The sequence below is a fragment of the Panulirus ornatus genome, chromosome 1 (assembly GCF_036320965.1).
Source record: "Panulirus ornatus isolate Po-2019 chromosome 1, ASM3632096v1, whole genome shotgun sequence".
Classification (NCBI taxonomy): domain Eukaryota; kingdom Metazoa; phylum Arthropoda; class Malacostraca; order Decapoda; family Palinuridae; genus Panulirus; species Panulirus ornatus.
In genome coordinates this window covers 83,893,650-83,918,326 of record NC_092224.1, presented here as the reverse complement: position 1 = coordinate 83,918,326, position 24,677 = coordinate 83,893,650, and the positions used below count along the sequence as shown (strand labels likewise).

The following is a 24,677-nucleotide window of genomic DNA, read 5'->3' as shown; positions in this document are numbered from 1 at the left end:
GCAAGAAAAAGACAGACAGGGGCAAGGAAAAGACAGACAGGGGCAAGAAAAAGACAGACAGGGGCGCAAGAAAAAGACAGACAGGGGCAAGAAAAAGACAGACAGGGGCGCAAGAAAAAGACAGACAGGGGCAAGAAAAAGACAGACAGGGACACGAGACAGAAACAGGAACACAGTACAGAGAAACAGGGATATGAAACAGAGACGAGTCTCAGTGCAACAGGGACAAGGAACGGAAACAGAGACGAAGGCCATATGAACAGGAACAAGAAACAAAAGCAGGGAAAGAAACAGAGACACAAGGCAACAGGAGCAAGAAACAGTTAAACAGGAGCGAGAGAAAGAAGAGAAACAGGGTCACTTGCCGTCATGCTCCGTATGACGTCATGTCTAGTCTACCTGCGCCCACTGTATGACGTCATGCGCGCCTCCTCCTACTTCGCATAGGTCACTTTTGGTCACTCGTTAACGACCCGAATGTGACCTCACGTAGTGTGACGTGTTTCACGTCATCACGTGTGGCCTGCACGTGTTGATGGCCGAGCAGGGGCCCCCCCGATCAGTGCCCCCCCCCTCCTCCTCCTCCTCCTCTCCTCCCTCACCCACGCCCACCTGCTCTCCCTCGCCTCACACAAGCCAGCGGGACGCAACACAGCCACATCAAACTGGAACTTTTCAAAGTGAACAGTGAGGCGAAAGTCATTATTTTAATGCTTCTATTTTCACATAATATACACAGGGAGACACTGCAATATGCTACACAGGGAGTTACTCACTGCAGCATGCTACACAGGGAGACACTGCAATACGCTATACAGGGAGTCACTGCAGCATGCTACACAGGGAGACACTGCAATATGCTATACAGGGAGTCATTGCAGTATGCTACACAGGGAGACACTGCAATATGCTATACAGGGAGTCATTGCAGTATGCTACACAGGGAGACACTGCAATATGCTATACAGGGAGTCATTGCAGTATGCTACACAGGGAGACACTGCAATATGCTATACAGGGCGTGTCATTGCACGGGGGGCTCACAGAGCGTGTCATTGCCATAGAGGGAAATGTACGTCACTTCCTCATCTGATCAGTATCTAGGGTGAACTGGTCTGCAGTGTTGTGTAGAGTAGTTCAGTGTTGTGTAGACTAGTTCACTGCTGTGTCGACTAGTTCAGTGTTGTGTAGAGTAGTTCAGTGTTGCGTAGACTAGCTCAGTGTTGTGTAGATTAGCTCAGTGTTGTGCAGATTAGCTCAGTGTTCTGTAGACTAATTCAGAGGTGTGAAGACTAGCTCAGTGTTGTGTAGACTAGCTCAGTGTTGTGTAGTCTAGCTCAGTGTTGTGTAGTCTAGTTCAGTGTTGTGTAGTCTAGTTCAGTGTTGTGTAGACGATTTCTCGCTAAATGATATAAAGATAAACGTACCAGTAATTTGTATATTGAATTTATCTTTCATTATGTGGAGTTTACATTCCTAGTCATTATAGACACAGCCTCTCAATGACCTACCCTCTCCATGACATGGTCTTTCCATGACCTGGTCTCCTCCTGTTCTGATCTCTCTCTCTCTCTCTCTCTCTCTCTCTCTCTCTCTCTCTCTCTCTCTCTCTCTCTCTCTCTGACCTGGTCTCTCATTGACCTGCCTGCTTTTTCTCGCTGACCTAGTGTCTCATTGAACTCCCTGGCCTCTCACTGATCTGACCACTCACTGACCTGGTCTCCCACCAAACCGCATTAACCTGTCTGACCTCTCACTGACTTGACCTCCCTCTCTTACCTATCCTCTCTCTCATCTGGTCTCTGACTGACCCAAACCTCTCACTGATGTAACCTCTCACTGACCTGACCTCTCAGTGTCCTGGCTTTTCACTGACCTGACCTCTCAGTATCGTGGCCTTCCACTGACCTGACCTCTCAGTATCCTGGCTTTTCACTGACCTGACTTCCCACTGTCCTGGTCCCTGGTCTCTCACTGACTAGACCTCACACTGCCCTTGACTCTCACTGACCTGACCTCTCACTCCCCTGGTCTTTCACTGACCTGACCTCTCACTCCCCTGGTCTTTCACTGACCTGACCTCTCACTCCCCTGGTCTTTCACTGACCTGACCTCTCACTCCCCTGGTCTTTCATTGACCTGACCTCTCACTGACCTGACCTCTCACTCCCCTGGTCTTTCACTGACCTGACCTTTCACTGACCTGACCTCTCACTCCCCTGGTCTTTCACTGACCTGACCTCTCAATGACCTGACCTCTCATATGACTAATGTCCCACATTCTGGACCATAATTTCTTAGTCAACATTGTTAGAGAGAAACAGACATGCCCGACAGACTTGGTTAGAACTATCTATATTGTGAGGAGGAAGAATGTCTCATTTGTATACATGATCTACAAGGTCGTGTACGTACTTTCATGGACGTTAATCCACCTGTTTCCCAACCTGGGTAATCCCATTCCAGTCATGCACACCGTCGTGATGGTAAATCCTGGTTAATCCCAGACATAATCGTGATGGTAAATCCTGGTTAATCCCAGACTAATCGTGATGGTAAATCCTGGTTAATCCCAGACTAATTGTGATGGTAAATCCTGGTTAATCCCAGACTAATCGTGATGGTAAATCCTGGTTAATCCCAGACTAATTGTGATGGTAAATCCTGGTTAATCCCAGACTAATTGTGATGGTAAATCCTGGTTAATCCCAGACTAATCGTGATGGTAAATCCTGGTTAATCCCAGACTAATCGTGTACACTTGTGATGGTAAATCCTGGTTAATCCCAGACTAATCGTGATGGTAAATCCTGGTTAATCCCAGACTAATTGTGATGGTAAATCCTGGTTAATCCCAGACTAATCGTGTACACTTGTGATGGTAAATCCTGGTTAATCCCAGACTAATTGTGATGGTAAATCTGGTTAATCCCAGACATAATCGTGATGGTAAATCCTGGTTAATCCCAGACTAATCGTGTACACTTGTGATGGTAAATCTGGTTAATCCCAGACTAATCGTGATGGTAAATCCTGGTTAATCCCAGACTAATCGTGATGGTAAATCCTGGTTAATCCCAGACTAATTGTGATGGTAAATCTGGTTAATCCCAGACTAATCGTGATGGTAAATCCTGGTTAATCCCAGACATAATCGTGATGGTAAATCCTGGTTAATCCCAGACTAATCGTGTACACTTGTGATGGTAAATCTGGTTAATCCCAGACTAATCGTGTACACTTGTGATGGTAAATCTGGTTAATCCCAGACTAATCGTGTACACTTGTGATGGTAAATCCTGGTTAATCCCAGACTAATTGTGATGGTAAATCCTGGTTAATCCCAGACTAATTGTGATGGTAAATCCTGGTTAATCCCAGACTAATCGTGTACACTTGTGATGGTAAATCTGGTTAATCCCAGACTAATTGTGATGGTAAATCTGGTTAATCCCAGACTAATTGTGATGGTAAATCCTGGTTAATCCCAGACTAATCGTGTACACTTGTGATGGTAAATCTGGTTAATCCCAGACATAATCGTGATGGTAAATCCTGGTTAATCCCAGACTAATCGTGATGGTAAATCCTGGTTAATCCCAGACTAATTGTGATGGTAAATCTGGTTAATCCCAGACATAATCGTGATGGTAAATCCTGGTTAATCCCAGACTAATCGTGTACACTTGTGATGGTAAATCTGGTTAATCCCAGACTAATTGTGATGGTAAATCTGGTTAATCCCAGACTAATCGTGTACACTTGTGATGGTAAATCTGGTTAATCCCAGACTAATCGTGTACACTTGTGATGGTAAATCTGGTTAATCCCAGACTAATTGTGATGGTAAATTCCTGGTTAATCCCAGACTAATTGTGATGGTAAATCCTGGTTAATCCCAGACTAATCGTGTACACTTGTGATGGTAAATCTGGTTAATCCCAGACTAATTGTGATGGTAAATCTGGTTAATCCCAGACTAATTGTGATGGTAAATCTGGTTAATCCCAGACTAATCGTGTACACTTGTGATGGTAAATCTGGTTAATCCCAGACTAATCGTGTACACTTGTGATGGTAAATCCTCGGTAATCCTTGACCAGTCGTGTAAACTTGTGATGGTAAATCTGGTTAATCCCAGACTAATTGTGATGGTAAATCTGGTTAATCCCAGACTAATTGTGATGGTAAATCCTGGTTAATCCCAGACTAATCGTGTACACTTGTGATGGTAAATCTGGTTAATCCCAGACTAATTGTGATGGTAAATCCTGGTTAATCCCAGACTAATTGTGATGGTAAATCTGGTTAATCCCAGACTAATTGTGATGGTAAATCTGGTTAATCCCAGACTAATCGTGTACACTTGTGATGGTAAATCCTGGTTAATCCCAGACTAATCGTGTACACTTGTGATGGTAAATCTGGTTAATCCCAGACTAATTGTGATGGTAAATCTGGTTAATCCCAGACTAATTGTGATGGTAAATCTGGTTAATCCCAGACTAATCGTGATGGTAAATCCTGGTTAATCCCAGACTAATTGTGATGGTAAATCTGGTTAATCCCAGACTAATTGTGATGGTAAATCCTGGTTAATCCCAGACTAATTGTGATGGTAAATCCTGGTTAATCCCAGACTAATCGTGATGGTAAATCCTGGTTAATCCCAGACTAATTGTGATGGTAAATCCTGGTTAATCCCAGACTAATCGTGTACACTTGTGATGGTAAATCCTGGTTAATCCCAGACCAATCGTGATGGTAAATCCTTGGTAATCCCACACCAGTCGTGTACACTGACGACGATAAATCTTAAGTAAATCCTCGGTAATCCTTGACCAGTCATGTAAACTTGTGATGGTAAATCCTCGGTAATCCCTGACCAATCGTGTAAACTTGTGATGGTAAATCCTGGTTAATCCCAGACTAATTGTGATGGTAAATCTGGTTAATCCCAGACTAATCGTGTACACTTGTGATGGTAAATCTGGTTAATCCCAGACTAATCGTGTACACTTGTGATGGTAAATCTGGTTAATCCCAGACTAATTGTGATGGTAAATCCTGGTTAATCCCAGACATAATCGTGATGGTAAATCCTCGGTAATCCTTGACCAGTCGTGTAAACTTGTGATGGTAAATCTGGTTAATCCCAGACTAATCGTGTACACTTGTGATGGTAAATCTGGTTAATCCCAGACATAATCGTGATGGTAAATCCTGGTTAATCCCAGACTAATCGTGTACACTTGTGATGGTAAATCTGGTTAATCCCAGACTAATCGTGTACACTTGTGATGGTAAATCCTGGTTAATCCCAGACATAATCGTGATGGTAAATCCTGGTTAATCCCAGACTAATCGTGATGGTAAATCCTGGTTAATCCCAGACTAATCGTGTACACTTGTGATGGTAAATCCTGGTTAATCCCAGACTAATCGTGTACACTTGTGATGGTAAATCTGGTTAATCCCAGACTAATTGTGATGGTAAATCTGGTTAATCCCAGACTAATCGTGTACACTTGTGATGGTAAATCTGGTTAATCCCAGACTAATCGTGATGGTAAATCCTGGTTAATCCCAGACTAATCGTGTACACTTGTGATGGTAAATCTGGTTAATCCCAGACATAATCGTGATGGTAAATCCTGGTTAATCCCAGACTAATCGTGTACACTTGTGATGGTAAATCCTGGTTAATCCCAGACATAATCGTGATGGTAAATCCTGGTTAATCCCAGACATAATCGTGATGGTAAATCCTGGTTAATCCCAGACTAATCGTGTACACTTGTGATGGTAAATCCTGGTTAATCCCAGACATAATCGTGATGGTAAATCCTGGTTAATCCCAGACTAATTGTGATGGTAAATTCCTGGTTAATCCCAGACTAATCGTGATGGTAAATCCTGGTTAATCCCAGACTAATTGTGATGGTAAATCTGGTTAATCCCAGACTAATCGTGATGGTAAATCCTGGTTAATCCCAGACTAATCGTGTACACTTGTGATGGTAAATCTGGTTAATCCCAGACTAATCGTGTACACTTGTGATGGTAAATCCTGGTTAATCCCAGACTAATCGTGATGGTAAATCCTGGTTAATCCCAGACTAATTGTGATGGTAAATCTGGTTAATCCCAGACTAATTGTGATGGTAAATCTGGTTAATCCCAGACTAATTGTGATGGCCTGACACACGAATCGTAGCTCATGCTAAGTTTTTTTCTAATGAGTTTGAACCCTACTGAGCTACTGTGGGCGAAGCTTGAGTCCTTATAGTGCTGAACCCCTATAGTCTATCTATTGACGAGGTCTGAATCCTTATAGTCCTTCCACTGACGAGGTCTGAATCCTTATAGTCCTTCCACTGACGAGGTCTGAATCCTTATAGTCCTTCCACTGACGAGGTCTGAATCCTTATAGTCCTTCCACTGACGAGGTCTGAATCCTTATAGTCCTTCCACTGACGAGGTCTGAATCCTTATAGTCCATCCACTGACGAGGTCTGAATCCTTATAGTCCATCCACTGACGAGGTCTGAATCCTTATAGTCCATCCACTGACTAGTCTTTTTACTGACGTCTTCGGAACCCATACATCTTTTTATTGAGGGGATCTAAACCAACGTAGTCACTCTTGATGGGATACGAATCCTTATACTCGCATCAGAACATCCAGTAACGTAACTGTCGTCGCCGAGTCTTCAGCCGAGGAGGTTGGAGCACAATCCCTTACGGTCGCACCTGATCTTGTTGGGATGCAAACCCACCACATACATACCAGACAACCATCAACGGCAGATATAATTGCTGGTCTACAGTTGCTAGGGTCTGCACCTCCCTTGATAGATTACAGCTGCTGGTGTTGGGATCCGAACCCACATATCAGGGTCGTCTCCCACACCAGGTAGCAGCCAGTAGTCTGTCTTCTCACCTATGCACGTTTTTTCTTCTATCTTTTTTTTTTTTTCGAAGCAGGAACAGTGTGGTCTCTCGGGTCTTTAGAGGGAGAGACGCAGACGCGTAGATGGACAGACACAGACACATAGATGGACAGATGCAGACACGTGGATGGGGAGACGCAAGATACACACACACACACACACACACACACACACACACACGCAGATGGCACTGCCTACATCAGGGAGGTGTGGGCCACCGGGGCTCCACGGTGGTACAGTCACTACAACAGAACAGAACAAGATTATCGTCTACTTCTGCCATATACATATATGAGGCAGGGGAGAAGGAATTCTACCTCCGTATTCCCTGCGTGTCGTAGGAGGCGACTAAAGGGGGCCGGGAGCGGGGGGCTGGAAATCCTCCACTTTTTTATATTTCAATTTCTAAATTACGTACATAAGAAGAAGCCGAGCGGGAAGTGCTCATCCTCCTCGAAGGCTCAGATTGGGGTGTTTGAATGTGTGTGGATGTAACCAAGATGAGAAGAGAGGAGAGACTGGTTGTATTTTTGAAGAAAGCAACCTGGATGTTCTAGCTCTGAGTGAAACAAAACTTAATGGTAAGGGGAGAGAATGGCGTGGAAATGTCTTAGGAGAAAAGTCAGGGTTTGGTGAGAGGACAAAAGCTAAGGAAGGGGTAACACCACCTCTGAAGCAGGAGTTATGGAAGTGTGTGAAAGAGAGTAAGAAATTGAGCTCTAGACTTCTGTGGGTAAAACTGAAAGTAGACGGTGAGAGAAGGGAACTTTATTCATGCGTATACACCCAGGCACAAGAAGGATGATCACGAGAGTCAAATGTTTTGGGAGCAGTTGAGTGAGTGCTTCAACAGCTTTGACGTAAGAGACCAGGTATTAAGTGATGGATGATTTAAATGCGAAGGTGAGTTACGTGAAAGTTGAAGGTATAATTGAAGGGCATAGGGTATTCGGTAGTGTGAATGGAAATGGTGAAGAACTTGTGGACTGATGCACGTGATCTAGTATTTGCTGTTAACCACAATGAAAGATGAAACACGGTAAATACACAAACACTTGTGCACCAGCGGCATCATAGCTTCTCCTCTCTTGTATATAGATACTGACTGTTCTGAATCTTCCGTCTCACTCTTTTATCTTCCCTGATGATGTGATTACGCGAAACTGCAAGCGAATGTATAGTGTTTCATTTTTCCTCATGGTTATCAGCACACACACACACACACACACACACATATATATATATGTGTGTGTGTGTGTATGTGTGGCTCCATGGTGTAGCAGTTCGCATTACTGACAGAGACGTACCCCCCAACTCCCACAGCTCTTAGTCTCCTCCCACACCACCACACACGCACACACACAGGGAGGGAATCTGTGAGAAGTATTTTTCCCTCCCCAAGTCCCAGGGATGGGGAAGGGCTGTGTCCTCCTCCTCCTCCGTGCATTATACATGACCAGTAGAGGGGAGATGTGAACGAATGAGACTATATCTTCCCTCTGGTCCTAGCACTTCCCCGCTAACGCTGGGAACGGCGAATAAGTGAGTATATACATGGAGCGGGGGGCTGGAAATCCTCCCCTCTCGTTTTTTTTTAATTTTCCAAAAGAAGGAACAGAGGGGGCCAGGTGAGGATATTCCAAAAAAGGCCCAGTCCTCTGTTCTTAACGCTACCTCGCTAACGCGGGAAATGGCGAATAGTTTAAAAGAAAAGAATATATATATATATATATATATATATATATATATATATATATATATATATATATATATATATATATATATATATATATATATATATATATAAATATATATATATATATATATATATATATATATATATATATATATATATATATATATATATATATATATATATATATATATATATATATACACACACTGGAAAGTTTTTTCACAGATTTTGTAAAGTACTTCCGATATTCTACAGACATGAGATTAGTTCCAGGAATAAGTGTTAGGAACTCAGGATTTACGTGGTACGTTTTAAGCCCTCACTACTGCAGTACAATATATATATATATATATATATATATATTTTTTTTATACTTTGTCGCTGTCTCCCGCGTTTGCGAGGTAGCGCAAGGAAACAGACGAAAGAAATGGCCCAACCCCCCCCCCCATACACATGTACATACACACGTCCACACACGCAAATATACATACCTACACAGCTTTCCATGGTTTACCCCGGACGCTTCACATGCCTTGATTCAATCCACTGACAGCACGTCAACCCCGGTATACCACATCGCTCCAATTCACTCTATTCCTTGCCCTCCTTTCACCCTCCTGCATGTTCAGGCCCCGATCACACAAAATCCTTTTCACTCCATCTTTCCACCTCCAATTTGGTCTCCCTCTTCTCCTCGTTCCCTCCACCTCCGACACATATATCCTCTTGGTCAATCTTTCCTCACTCATTCTCTCCATGTGCCCAAACCATTTCAAAACACCCTCTTCTGCTCTCTCAACCACACTCTTTTTATTTCCACACATCTCTCTTACCCTTACGTTACTTACTCGATCAAACCACCTCACACCACACATTGTCCTCAAACATCTCATTTCCAGCACATCCATCCTCCTGCGCACAACTCTATCCATAGCCCACGCCTCGCAACCATACAACATTGTTGGAACTACTATTCCTTCAAACATACCCATTTTTGCTTTCCGGGATAATGTTCTCGACTTCCACACATTTTTCAAGGCTCCCAAAATTTTCGCCCCCTCCCCCACCCTATGATCCACTTCCGCTTCCATGGTTCCATCCGCTGACAGATCCACTCCCAGATATCTAAAACACTTCACTTCCTCCAGTTTTTCTCCATTCAAACTCACCTCCCAATTGACTTGACCCTCAACCCTACTGTACCTAATAACCTTGCTCTTATTCACATTTACTCTTAACTTTCTTCTTCCACACACTTTACCAAACTCAGTCACCAGCTTCTGCAGTTTCTCACATGAATCCGCCACCAGCGCTGTATCATCAGCGAACAACAACTGACTCACTTCCCAAGCTCTCTCATCCCCAACAGACTTCATACTTGCCCCTCTTTCCAAGACTCTTGCATTTACCTCCCTAACAACCCCATCCATAAACAAATTAAACAACCATGGAGACATCACACACCCCTGCCGCAAACCTACATTCACTGAGAACCAATCACTTTCCTCTCTTCCTACACGTACACACGCCTTACATCCTCGATAAAAACTTTTCACTGCTTCTAACAACTTGCCTCCCACACCATATATTCTTAATACCTTCCACATATATATATATATATATATATATATATATATATATATATATATATATATATATATATATAGAGAGAGAGAGAGAGAGAGAGAGAGAGAGAGAGAGAGGAGAGAATCTTTACCTGTTCAACTGTATGATATATACAAGAATACAAGAGTGTTGATCACTATCAGCTGTAGTAGTATTGCATCAAATAGATCTTAACTACACTCTCACTCACCCTGTTTATTCATGTCTTTAGATATATCGAAATCATGCCATCTTTTTTCTTTTTATCAGCGTTGAACATCGCGAAGTTACCGCGAAAAAAAAGGGAAAAAAGTGGATGTATCGTTCTCGAGGTGGGGAAGGGAGGCTCAATTATTTCCTGAGCCGTAGAAGGAGCAGGGTCGGTGTTGGCGGCCCAGAGCTGGTAGAACTGTACACTCTGAGGCCAAGAAAAACTGCGGTCCAGCTTCTAGGTGGTCATCGTTTCATCATACTTCTCGGCTGGGAGGGGAACGAGTGTTTGTATTTGTAACGCATATTTCTGACTGGTCGTCGATGAGAGAGAGAGAGAGAGAGAGAGAGAGAGAGAGAGAGAGAGAGAGAGAGAGAGAGAGAGAGAGAGAGAGAGAGAGAGAGAGAGAGAGAGAGAGATACAGAGAAGAGATAGAAAGAATTGGAACGATGTGGTACACAAGGGACGACGTGCTATCAATGGACTGAACCAGGGCATGTGAAGCGTCCTGGGTAAACCATGGAAAGGTCTGTGGGGCCTGGATGTGGATAGGGAGCTGTGGTTTCGGTGCATTACACATGACAGCTAGAGTATAGATGTGAGCGGATGTGGCCATTTCTTCGTTTGTTCCTGGCGCTACCTTGCTAGCGCGGGAAATGTCGTAATGAGTGATGGGTGGAAGCTACCGTATGCAGTAGCCATGCTAACATAATAACAAAAATAGAATACTTCATAGGCTCCAAACATGAACAATGAGAAATGCAAAACTGTATTGTACACACAGAACTAAAAATTAAACCAGCACAATATGAAGCTGTCTAAATAAAGCAACGTAAAACTATTCCTTTTTTTTAATACAAAAATAAAGTTGAGTGAAAATCCAGGACACGTTTATCACATGTTATATACGAATCTTTCAAAATCATTCGCCCATCTCTCTCAAGTATTTTCTCTCCCTGTTTCGCTCGCCTTGTGTTCCTCCTCTACCCAAAATGCTGTTAAATCATTAAATCAGACTTAATCACCTCGTCAAGGTTGCCGGCTTCACGTCGCACATTTCTACGTTGCTCTCCATCCCGCACGTAATCACACACACACACACACACACACACACACACACACACATACACACACACACACACACACACACACACACATACACACACACACACACACACACACACACACACACACACACACACACATATGGGATGGGGGTTCTCAGTACTAGGCCGGTGTTTGTCCACTCTCTCTCTCTCTCTCTCTCTCTCTCTCTCTCTCTCTCTCTCTCTCTCTCTCTCTCTCTCTCTCTCTCTCTCTCTCTCTCTCTCTCTCTCTCTCTCTCTCTCTCTCTCTCTCTCTCTCTCTCTCTCTCTCTCTCTCAGCTTTTCTTTCGCAGGCAGTGGTTAATCCCTTGAGCTGGTTGGTGTAATCCCTGGGGACGATGGGACGAGACCTGAGCAGGACGGTACAGCGCTGAACACGACGGTACAACGACCCTTGATAACAACGGTACGACGACCCTTGATAATAACGGTACGACGACCCTTGATAATAACGGTACAACGACCCTTGATAATAACGGTACAACGACCCTTGATAACAACGGTACAACGACCCTTGATAACAACGGTACAACGACCCTTGATAATAACGGTACAACGACCCTTGATAATAACGGTACAACGACCCTTGATAACAACGGTACAACGACCCTTGATAACAACGGTACAACGACCCTTGGTAACAACGGTAAAACTACCCTTGATAACAACGGTACTGGTAGACCCTTGAGCACGAGGGTGAGGCCCTTGAGCACAACGGTATGGCCCTTGTCTAGGATGGAATTGGCCTTTGACCTGACCACTTTCGGACCAGACTAAGGGTCGTGGTCTTTTGCATAGGTGGTCGTAAAGACTTGGTATACGATAGTACAACTGCGGTCAGGGATTACATCGTACCGTCATCCTCCAGGATCGTAACGTTGTATCATCGTACCGTCATGATCTAGGGTCGTACCGTTGTATTGAAGAACCATCGTACCGTCATGATCTAACATCGTACCGTCATGCTGAAGGGTCGTCGTACCGTCATAGTCAAAGATCGTACCGTCGTGCCCTAGGATCGTACCGTCGTGCCCTAGGATCGTACCGTCGTGCCCTGGGATCGTACCGTTGTGCCCTAGGATCGTTCCGTCGTGCCCTAGGATCGTACCGTCGTGACCTAGGATCGTTCCGTCGTGACCTAGGATCGTACCGTCGTGCCCTAGGATCGTACCGACACAATAACACAGGTTACCACGACTGTTCATTGTTCGAAGACTTCAGACAAAACAGTTCATATATTACTTCAGAAGTTCCTCCCTGAATCAACTAGCTCTCAAAATGGATCGCTCTTTCACGGTTCCTCAGACATCGATCATGATAATATCAACCTTGATCAAGATACTGATATGTAGATATAGATAAAAAAAAAAAAAAAAAGACGAGGGAGAGTGAAAACTGATAAACCCATCAACAACAAATACGTCATATGATCGAGTGAAAAACATTTACAAATATTACACCTTTGTTTGGCCTCTGGCTCGAGCGTTTGGTATACATCGTTCAAGCGATTTCCAGCGAAAGAGATCCAATATGGCCTGTGTGTGTGTGTGTGTGTGTATAAAAATGAAGATTTAATAACTGAGATAAACCCGTGTATATATATATATATATATATATATATATATATATATATATATATATATATATATATATATATATATATATATATATATATATATATAAAACAGTCATGTTTATTCAGTTTACATCGGAACGTTTTACGTTGAAGGATTATGAGATTTTCTTATTTCCGTGAAGGGAGGATCAGCTTACCAGCCAACACTTGCTTCCAGATGTACACAAAACATGTGGAACTTTGTTAACGTTTAGAAAAAGTCTTAAGCTCTCATCATCTCTCGGTTCCAGGTATTCCCTCCATCCCAGTCTTACTACGGATATATATATATATATATATATATATATATATATATATATATATATATATATATATATATATATATACTGTTTCAATAGTGGAGGGGACAAGGAGATCTGGGAGACCAAATTGGAGATAGAAGGATGGAGTGAAATAGATTTTCAGCGATCGGGGCCTGAACATACAGGAGGGTGAAAGGCGTGCACGGGATAGGGAGTAAATTGGAACGATGTGGTATACCGGAGTCGACGTGGACTGAAACAGGGCATGTGAAACGTCCTGGGTAAACCATGGAACAGTCTGTGGGGCCTGGATGTGGATAGGCAGCTGTAGTTTCGATACATTATTCATGACAGCTGGAGACTGAGTCTGAGTGGTTGAGGCCTTTTTCTTTTCTTTGTCTATTCGTTAACGCGGTAAACAACGATCAAGGATGAAAACATACCATGAAAAATCTTCCCACTGATTTACCTGATCACTCAATATGATAAAAAACTGATGATTAAGAATTTTTTTTTCCTGGATTGTAACATTTCATATTAGATCAACAATCAAATGTTGATGCCAAAAATCCATGAAACACACACTGGAGGATATGATTATAAACCTCTTTTTTTTTTTTTTGGTTGAAAGTTCAGATGAAGCGTGAGGAAGATAATCCATAGAGGATTACGAGACAAGTGTCGGGTCAAACGCCAAAACGACATCGTACATCGTACGGTCGCGCTCACGGGGGGGTTATGTCACAGGTGGTCGTGGGGTGCTGAGAGGCAAGCGGCCGCCCAAGGAAGAAGAAAAAAAAAAAAAAAAAACTTGTGAAATTTCAGCCTCAAACACCTAACTGGAAGCGAAGGACCGGAATTTAAAAAAAATAAAAAAAAGTTTATGTCTACACCATCACCCACATTATGTTTCTCTCCGTTTTTTTTTATTATAAGTCGAATAGAAAATATGGATTGTTGAACTATTCCATTTTTTCCAAATGACTGATAAACTTTTATATCATGATATCGTATAGAAGAAGTCAATCCTTGTAAAACAAATTTATACATAAATTTGACTTTTGAGTAAGTAGTTACTGGAACATAGTCATATTTCATTGTTCTCAGAGATGACAAGAAAGTCTTTGAAAAACGACCATCATCCTTGAAAATCGTATTCATACTACTGTTCAACAGAGGTTCAGAAAACGTTGCCACAGATGTAGCACAGAGAGGTGTTCTACACCGCCTAGTTCACACCCCTTCCCCCTCCCTTACGGTGGCCCGGGTCATGATATATGATAGTGGTGTAAACACAGTTTTAAAGCACTCTGGTGAAACGTGACGTCAGGATCAACCAGCCTGAAAGTTAAGATCAGTCTATCTATCTATATTTATCTATCTATCTATCTATCTATCTATCTATATATATATATATATATATATATATATATATATATATATATATATATATATATATATATATATATATATATATATATATATATATTCCTAGGAGTCCCATATATACACATGTCTATCTCTATGTCTATCTGTCTGTCTGTCTATCTGTCTGTCTATCTGTCTATCTATCTGTCTATCTATCTATCTATCTATCTATCTATATGCGTATGTACACCACGTTAAGTTAATGTTAGACGCAACATAAATGACATTATGGCTCGTGGGTCAAACGCTGCTACGGAACATGGGTCCCTGGCCCGTTTTCTGTATATTTCTATCGAAAGGTCAGAGGTTCAAGGGGTCACTGACTGGGCCTGTGTTGTCATGCGGGGGGGTCACTGACTAGTGCCCAGGAGCGGCTACAGCGGCATGGACGACCCATCAGAACGAGGAAGTCGGTAAATCGTGGTAAAGTTTCGTGTTTACTGAGCGTGTTGAGTGGGCGTGTGTTGCGACACTGGTAACTGCTCGATCGACAGAGCCATTGGAATAATAATATCCATCTGTTTACGAACCAGTTTACTGGTTAGACCGCGTGAGGTGTGAGGTCCCAGGCGAGGGAGGGAGGGAGGAGGAGCAGCTATTGCTGCTGCTGTGGGTATGCCGCGGAGGACAGCGAGGTGTGGTTACCCCTCTCCCATGATTGATCGAAGTACTTCGGGTTGGACGTGTTCAAAGGCATACATAAGGATTCACAGGCCAATGGGATCTGTAGGTCAGTGCAAGTAAGAGTGTAGGAAAGTATACATAGTATCGTATCGTCTTTGTCAAGTTTGTTCTCTTACTTATTCATGGTGGTGTTTTGAAATACTCTTGACGTCGATAAGTCATCCCATATATTGATAACCCTGTTGAAAATCATAAGTCCTCTCATTTACGCGAAGTAAAACGTCGGCCCACGGGTTTGTATCCATTACTGCGAGGGAAATCAGGGAAATCTACATTGTACGGTGGCTTAGATCGAAGTTGTCAACGGCTTTGTTGATTGAGAATACCTGTATGGAATCACCTCTTAACCTCTTATTTAAGCTAAATCTGTGTACAATGTGTTGGCTCTCAAGGCAATTGTTTCTCCGTCTGGGGAGCATCTCGCCTACTATCTGTACAATGTACTTTTTCCATTCTGTCTGTGTTTTGTTATGAGGATAACTGAAACTGGACACAGTATTCAAAGTAGGGGACGCACCAGTGAATCACAGAGTGGAGGTTAGTTTCTTAACGTTGAATTTGAATGCCTTATCTCTGAAGCCTACAGGTTGGCTCGCTTTTTTTTTTTATGTACTGCTTCCTCGCTTACTTGGCTTTAGATCACCAGAGAATATGACACTGAAGTCATTTTTCTTTTCCATCTTTTGTTGCTGGACATAACTCATGCTGTGGTGTAGTTTCACGAGTGTACTGTTAGTGTGTCAACTTGGCACTTATCCATGTCAGGACTCATTTGCAACCCGTGGTTTAAAGTCAGGTTGCAGCTTTATAGTTCAGTATCTGTTATAGTCTTATTTCCCAGCGTATTACCCTCTACCAACTTTGATATCTTAGACAGTCTCATTAACACCGTAACTGGTATGGATGTAAAAGAGAACTGGTCCTAAGACTGATCCCTGAGGTACGCCACTTGTTCCGTCCAGTTCAAGTGAAACAGCTGATCGCGAGGGAAATAATTACGGCACTTGTACACCACCGCCAGCTTTTGGGAAGGAGACTTTGTGATGCTGATTGTGAGAGGGCTAACAGGATAGAGTGTAGGATATGTATGTAATGTTTATGTCCATACAAGGTTCATACAAGGTTGAACTGCCGTGTTTTGAACCTTACCAGAGATACAAATGATACATAGGTAAAGATATAGAGAGAAAATGCGTGTTTGCACAATTAGATTTCGTTAAGTGCATTCCCATTCTGCTACGATTCACACGTCCGAACTCAGGAAGGATATGAGAAAAGAGTTTAGAATCAACGACTTATGGCCACACATTGTCAGGTGCTTTGGAGATGTCCAAGGCTACGAGAAAAGTCACACCAAAATCCCTGAGAGAGGAGGACCAGAGGTGAGTCAAATAAGTGAGAAGATCACCAGTAGACCTAACACTGTGAAGTCCATACTGGTGATCTGAGAGAAGGGAATGGGATTCTAAGTGTTTGAGAAAGTGAGAGATTAGGCGAGTCTCAAAGACTTTGGAGACAGCAGAAGCGAGAGCAACTGGGCGATAGTTGGAGAAGTTAGAGCAGTCTCCATTCTTAGGGATGAGCTGCACCAAGGCGTGCTTCCAAGAAGACGGAAAATTCTGGGTATTTAGATGAGTGAAGCAGGCGAGCGAGATACGACACTCCTTTAGGACTCGAGGAGGTGTACCACACCCGGGTCACACGCCTTGTCTACCTTGAACTGGGAGAATACTTGGGAGATCGTGTGCGAGGAGCAGATAGGAGATGGTATAGGTTCAGTGGGAGGAGATGGGGGGCTGGAGGATTAGAAGCAGGTTCAGTGGGAGGAGATGGAGGATTAGAAGCAGAATCATCCCAAAAAGACTGAATTAGAGGAAAACATGGTACCAAAAAGCGTGCCTTCTTCGGTCTGAGAGTTAGCGATAAATCGGTCATGTTTTGAGAACAGGAGGAAAGGAAGAATTTCAGAAATTATCGGAGATGTTTTTGGTTGAGAACGAAAAAGATGTGTTGGCAGAAGGTGTTTTGGATATCGTGAAGAACTGCTTTGCAAGCAGTTATTCACGAGAAGTCATGAGCGAAATGTGTTTCAGGGGGAAATGAAGAGTCATGATGACCCAGTACACTTTGTCCTTGATGCGACAGGCATCAGAGCAGAAGCCATCCAGCCATGACTAGGAGGAAAAGATGGGATCTAAGGTTCACTCCCAGATCATCTCTGCTCTGCTATCTGGACAACAGGAGGCGTTCCCACCAGAGAGAGAGCAGCAGCAGCAGGAGTGCCCGTCCCAGGGAAAGTGTATACAGAAGCCACGTTGAGATGGCCGCTGAGCTCTCCCAGAATGCCACAGGGATGGTCGTGCCTCTCTCAGGTAGTGACAGAAACGAGGCTGGACCCTGAGGGGGGAGGATAGAGCGTAATTACAGTGAAAGTATTCAGAAGTAAGAAAGAGTTCGAGTGTGTTGGTACAAGGGTCGTGACGCTCCGGAACACGTTTTGGCTGTTCGATCATCTGTTCCAGGTCGTTTTAAGAAGGGAAAGAGAGAGAAACAAGGCCTCGGCTCCGCTGGGATCATTCCTGCGGTGTGCGTTGAAATTCCCTGGGTAGAGGACTTCGGTGCGTGAACGTCAAGAGAGAGAGAGAGAGAGAGAGAGAGAGAGAGAGAGAGAGAGAGAGAGAGAGAGAGAGAGAGAGAGAGAGAGAGAGAGAAGCACAGCCTTGCGGTAGGATGACAGACTGTCAAAGAATTGTACATAATTTAGAGGAATTGATGAGAGAGAGAGAGAGAGAGAGAGAGAGAGAGAGAGAGAGAGAGAGAGAGAGAGAGAGAGAGAGAGAGAGAGAGAGAGAGAGAGAGGAAACATGACACAGCGAAGTTATTATTAAGGGTAGGAGATATTTCATCATTTTTTATGCCAGATGACATCAAAGTTAGGAGACTCAGGACCCGCGAACAATGGGGAAAAGTTTGTACGACCGTAGACGCAAAGGTCACTCGTGGGACGACGGAAGCAAATGGCAAGCGATGAAGATCAGAGATGCGACAGCGCAGAGGGGAGTAAGCAATGGACAAATGGGTCTCACAGAGATGGTCAGGGAAGGAAGTGGAGAGATGGTGTTTCCACAGAGGGAAGATGAGATACGAGACCGTGAAAGTTGCAGGCATGAAGAGAGAGAGAGAGAAAAAGGCCAAGTGTGAGAGCTGTGTGGGAGCTGCGACCAGGAGTGTGGGGGGTAAGTCCTTAGTCAATTGAAATCGGTCAGAGGGATGGACGCCCCTGGGGAAACGTCTACCTCCTCCTTAACCGGTGATGCCAACCCGATATGGCACGAGAGAAATCGGAAAATCTAGTATGATCGTGATTTTATTTCTTGAAAATAAAAACAAGATTAAAAAGACTGAGAATAAAAGGCTATGTGTGTGTGTGTGTGTGTATGTGTGTGTGTGTGTGTGTGTGTGTGTGTGTGTGTGTGTGTGTGTGTGTGTGTGTTACCTACCACTCTTGGGTTAGAGACGGCGTGAGACTGTTGTCTGAGCACCTGCATTACACGTGTACGTGAGGCGAAATGAACCCACAAAAACACCAACCCGACCTGGTCGAGGGCTGGGTTACGTGATAAACGGCACACTGCAGCAGCCTCCCCCTGCGTCGCCATCACGAACCCCTTCCCTGCATCCAGGAGGCAGCACTGCATCCCTGCGCCGTGCACGTCTGTTGCCTACCACTGCTTCTAATTGAGGTTCGTCGACCAAGTTTCCTCACCGATGACGTACAGTCTAGTGTATTCCAATGCGACTGGACTTCTGCTATTGTTATCTTTGATGCAGGACTTTATCAAATGTTTTTCAAAAATCTGATGAGATGACTTCAAACTCTGATGAAGGATTTTATCAAAAGTTTTTCTAAAATGTGATATCTTCAAACTCTGATGCAGGACTTTATCAAAAGTTTTTCTAAAATCTGATATCTTCAAACTCTGATGCAGGACTATATCAAATGTTTTTCAAAAATCTGATGAGATGACTTCAAACGCTTTGCTTTCAAAATCCATGTTGATGATTCTATATAAGAGGTCAGTCAGACACGAACGCTTTCGTGGAAAAGTATGTTGATCATGGTTGACTTGTGATCTTGTATGTGATGTGTGAGATTACTTCAAATGATGGTCGTCATTATGTTAACAGAAGTCGAGCTGACTGGGTTATAATATCCGTAAAGGGGGCTTTACACATTTTCTTTTTTGTAACATCGGTGTTACTCTGGCAAATTGGCAAACTGTGTTACTCTGGCAAACTGTGTTACTCTGATAAACTGTGTTACCCTGGCAAACTATGTTACTCTGGCAAACTGTGTTACGCTGATAAACTGTGTTACTCTGATAAACTGTGTTACCCTGGCAAACTATGTTACTCTGGCAGACTGTGTTACCCTGGCAGACTGTGTTTCTCTGGTATACTATGTTACTCTGGCAAACTGTGTTACTCTGGCAAACTGTGTTACTCTGGCAGATTGTGTTACTCTGGCAGACTGTGTTTCTCTGGTATACTATGTTACTCTGGCAAACTGTATTACTCTGGCAAACTATAATACTCTGGCAAACTGTATTCCTCTATTAAAGTGGCCAACTGTGTTACTCTGGCAAACGGAAAGTCCCGTGGAACTTTCCCTTTAGGACAAGTGACTTTTTGTAAATGGGTTGCAGATGATAAGTGAAGGAACTTTGCATTAAGCTGGGCAGAGGAAAACAGGCTTTGCTCTGACTAGTCGACAAGGGCGGGAAACCTTCACTCGAAGTGAAGGAAGGTGTATACAGTAAGCTGGGCAATGGTAGCTCACGCCTTTAAGGTCTGACCAGTTGACAAGTGAAGGAAGCTTGCGGTGCGCGAACAGAAGTACCAAGTGTGCTCAAGGTGAGGGAGTAGATGAGCCAACATGTGGATGTGTCTTGTGTGGGGGGGGCTACACTGAGATCACGAGACTCCCTAGTTTCTAGGCGAGGTCCTGCATTTCCCTGCCCTTCGCTCTGCTACTCTGTCTTTAAAGATAGATAAACGTAAATGATAACACTGTCCTTCAGTAGGTAACCTTGTCATGGAACCATCTGACCTTCACATCAACAGAAAACATTGTCATGGTACCATGAGGTCTCCTGTTATCTGTCCTTTCCATTCACTGTCCACCAACAGATAATTTCGTCATGATACCATTAGATCTCCCGTTATTTGCCCTTCCCATATAACCTCATGGTACGAACAGTTCTCCAGTTATCTGTCCTTCCCATGTCCTCTCTTCCAGCATATAACCTCGTCAAGGACTATCAGATCTCCTGTTATCTGTTCTTCCCGTGTTTTGTCCTTCAGCACATAGCCTCGTCATGGTACCATCAGCTCTCCTGGTCTCTGTTCTGTCCATGAACTCCCATGAACCGTCCACCAGCAGATAACCATTAGGCCTCCTGTTATCTGTCCTTCCTATGTAATGCCATGTACGAGATGCCGGCCAGTTACGATGCTCTGCCACAGGATCAGAAGGTCACATGCCATAACCTCCACCGAAACCACATATAAAGAAAACGAACTGCATATCAAGTTGGAAAAAATAATGAGGCGACAGATTAATGAATATCGTTGACCACGCGTGCTAATAAGAGTTAGAAATTCGTTAATTGCACGTGCTGCTAAAACTAGAACCCTCGTTAACCACAAGTGCCCGTAGAACAAGGTCACAACGCTAACAACACACGTAAACAGAACTAGGACGCAGGGTTCAACGCTCAGAAGCAATACGTTCTTGGCAGTATCTGGCAACTTTTATCGCTGCGTGTACCAGTTAGTGTAAACAAAAACTTAACAGTTAACATACGGTCTTCTAAATGTTACCGGCGGGACTGACCTGCTTATTGATTTTTAGAAAACTTCCTAGAATTTGGCGATTTCACAAACTAGAAGAGTCCTAGTAGGGTTTGCATTTTCTGCTTAGATTGTTTATTTTCGTTCGTTCGTCTAGTATGTACGGAATTCGGGTCACAAACATGCGACAGTCCACAGGCAATATCGCAAGTACGATGGATTTTAAAGGGTTTCATTCCATTTTGTAGTGGGAATGTTGACGACCTGCGCACGACGGCGGTACGACCCTTGAGTACGATCCTCTTACGACCATTGAGCATGACAGTCCGACCTTTGGGTATGATTATCCTGGTCCTTTTATTTATATTTTTGACCTTCCTGCTTGACCCTTACAGCTCAAGCTATAGGCCAGGACATCATCATAGGGTTATACCGTCGTCCTCAAGGGGTTGAAATGTTATGTTATTCATAAGCTTTACGAGATGTTCACAACTGAACATAAAAAAAAGGCAAAGAACCCAGTTTTAAGAAGCTCTACTATCCTTGACGTTCTGCCAGTCGGTAGGTCCAGCATGGTATGACTGGAGGTTACTTCGCCTGTGATACTGATATGGGATGAGTGGTGAGGTGGTTCTCCCAGGCCCTTCTTCTTCACCGTTACCAGGCCCAGGTAAAGCTAGGGCGTGGTCCAGCTGAGACCTAGGAACTCATGCCATCACTGCCTCCTAAGAAGGTCAGCTGCCAACAGCCCCATCCACCACTGCTTCTGGTTGGTGGTAGAGGAGGACTGATGGCTGTAGGTGCTCCACCGTGCCCAGGGGGCTGACCCGACACTCGGATGGGCCGAGTAAGGGTAGTGTTCTAGCTCCCTGAAGTGTACAACAAACTCATGCACTTACACAGATGACCACATGAAAACGTGTTGCTCTGCTGTGCAGCCGAGTCTGTCTGAGGGAGTGAGGTTGGGACCTGGTCGTCTAGCGACAATAAAATAAACCAGAACCCAGTACTGAGGCGGAGGTCATGCACATGCACTGGGTCTAGAGAGTGAATAAAGACACTCGAGGTGTTCTTCGTCAGGTTGACTGAGGCTCAGGGAAACTGGCAAACATTAACATCAGCGACAACAACAAGAGGTCTGTAATGGCGACATCTGGTCTCCACAAAGTTAACTGAACCACTGAAGTCTGTATTTTCCTAAGGTAAAGCGAAGACTGTCATGCCAGTACCCATTGTTGGCGTTGCTATAAATTCGCCAGGTCTACTGGGCACCTGCCCTTGGCATATAACAACCCATTCACTTGTCGTTTTCCTTTCCGCCCACTGTTCCTCTGTTTCAGTGACCTAGTTTCGTGCCCTGCTTACGAAATCCTCATCTACAGTCGTTAGATCCCGTTCCAGTTTGGTCAAGACGTTTTTCCAGGAGGCAGATTGATTCGTGTTCTTAAATCGCCAAGTCGCGTTCCATGATAACCAGATCGCGTTTCTGACTCAGCGTTTTTACGAATCAGGGGTGACTCCGCCGCCTGCCGCAATCACTATAATGCTTTCCAGATTGCCCGTATCGCTTTCCAGGATGGCCAGATCGCATTCCAGAATGGCCCAGATCGCATTCCAGAATGGCTCCGCCTTCCAGGGAGAGGAACCCGCTATGTCGATCTGTGGAAACTTGAAGGTCGTGATCATTACCAAGTGGTGGAGGACCGCTAGGTGGGTACCTGACTTCGCCTCGCTCCTTCTGGTCAAAACCAATAAAAAGAAACAGTACACTAGACTGTAAGAAAAAAAAAAAAAGAGTTGCAGTCCTTAAATGGATCGTTGTCTCTCAATTTCGCTCAGAGGAAGTTGCAGAATACAGCGTCAAATGAGTTGTTCGTTACTGGAGATGATTTGATATAAGAGGCGTCTCCTTATTGGAGACGTCTTGGTACCGTTACTGGAGACACACCGTTACTGGAGACGCCTAGTTCGTTACTGGAGACGCCTCGTTACTAGTTATAGAAACCTTTCATTTTGTCCCGAGGAAACTCGTCTCATCAAGAACAAAAAGAAGGACACAAGAGGAATCCAAAACCTGGAAAGCACAATGGTTCATTCAGACTTGTGTGATCCAAACCCAATGATAGAAGAGGGATCATGTCTGCCGCCACCGATGCTCCCTCTCTTCTTTAGTCTGTAAACAATCGACGATGGGGCAAACTCCGCTGCCTTCTGTAATCCACTGGCGCACTGCTTACAATTAGCAATTAGCGCTAATTTATGTGTCAGGATGGGTTAAGCTTAAGCATAATAAATAGGTTCTTAGTGCAGACGTACCTCGCAACTGGTAGTTTTATTATTAACATTATTATTATTATTATTATTATTATTATTATTATTATTATTATTATTATTATTATCATTACTATTATTATTCTTATTATCATTATAATCATTATTATTATTATTATTATTATTATTATTATTATTATTATTATTATTATTATCCTCATCATTATCATCATTATCATTGTTATTATTATCATATTTATTATTATCATAATTATTATCATTATTATTGTTATTATCATTATCATTATTATTATTATTATTATTATTATTATCATTATTATTATTATTATCATTATTATTATTATTATTATTATTATTATATTTATTGTTACCACTTCCCACTTGAGTTCTGATCTTCAGTAAAGCAATGCTTGAAAGTACATTTATCTTCTGTTAGTTATCACTGGAAAGTTTTCGTATCCTATAAGCGTCATCGCTCACAAATTCTGATCTTGAAGTCGTCGCTCGAAAGTTCGGATCTTTTATAAAGCTTCGCTTGAAAGTTCGGATCTTCCTCTTCAAAGCTTCGTTCGTCATTTCTGATCTATAAGAGCATCTTGCTAAAGTTCAGATCCTCTACGAGGGATCACTCATAAGTTTTGATCATCTATAAGGACATGTCCTAAAAGTTTAGATCTTCTGCAAGGCTTTGCTCTTATGTTCAGATCTTCTATACAGGCATCGCTCAAAGTTCAGATCTTCTATAAGGGCATCGCTCGTATGTTTAGATCTTCCAGAAGATATCGCTCATAAGTTCAGATCTGATGTTCGACAGAAATGACAATATCAGGTTTCAGTCCTGCCTCGTAACTTCTTATTTATTACATGGATCTACCCTTGTTCCCCCGAATATTAAGAAGATCTGACTTGCAACACAACGCGTCGGGGGAAAGGATCACTTGGATCAAAGACTAGTCATGGAGGGTTCAACT

The 24,677-nt window shown here is 43.3% G+C and overlaps 1 protein-coding gene across 1 annotated transcript in view; it reads left to right on the top strand.

Annotated features, from left to right (window-relative positions):
* Positions 1-24,677, top strand: part of LOC139750242 (uncharacterized) — a 126,878-nt gene that overhangs the window by 65,574 nt on the left and 36,627 nt on the right. The window lies entirely within an intron of this gene.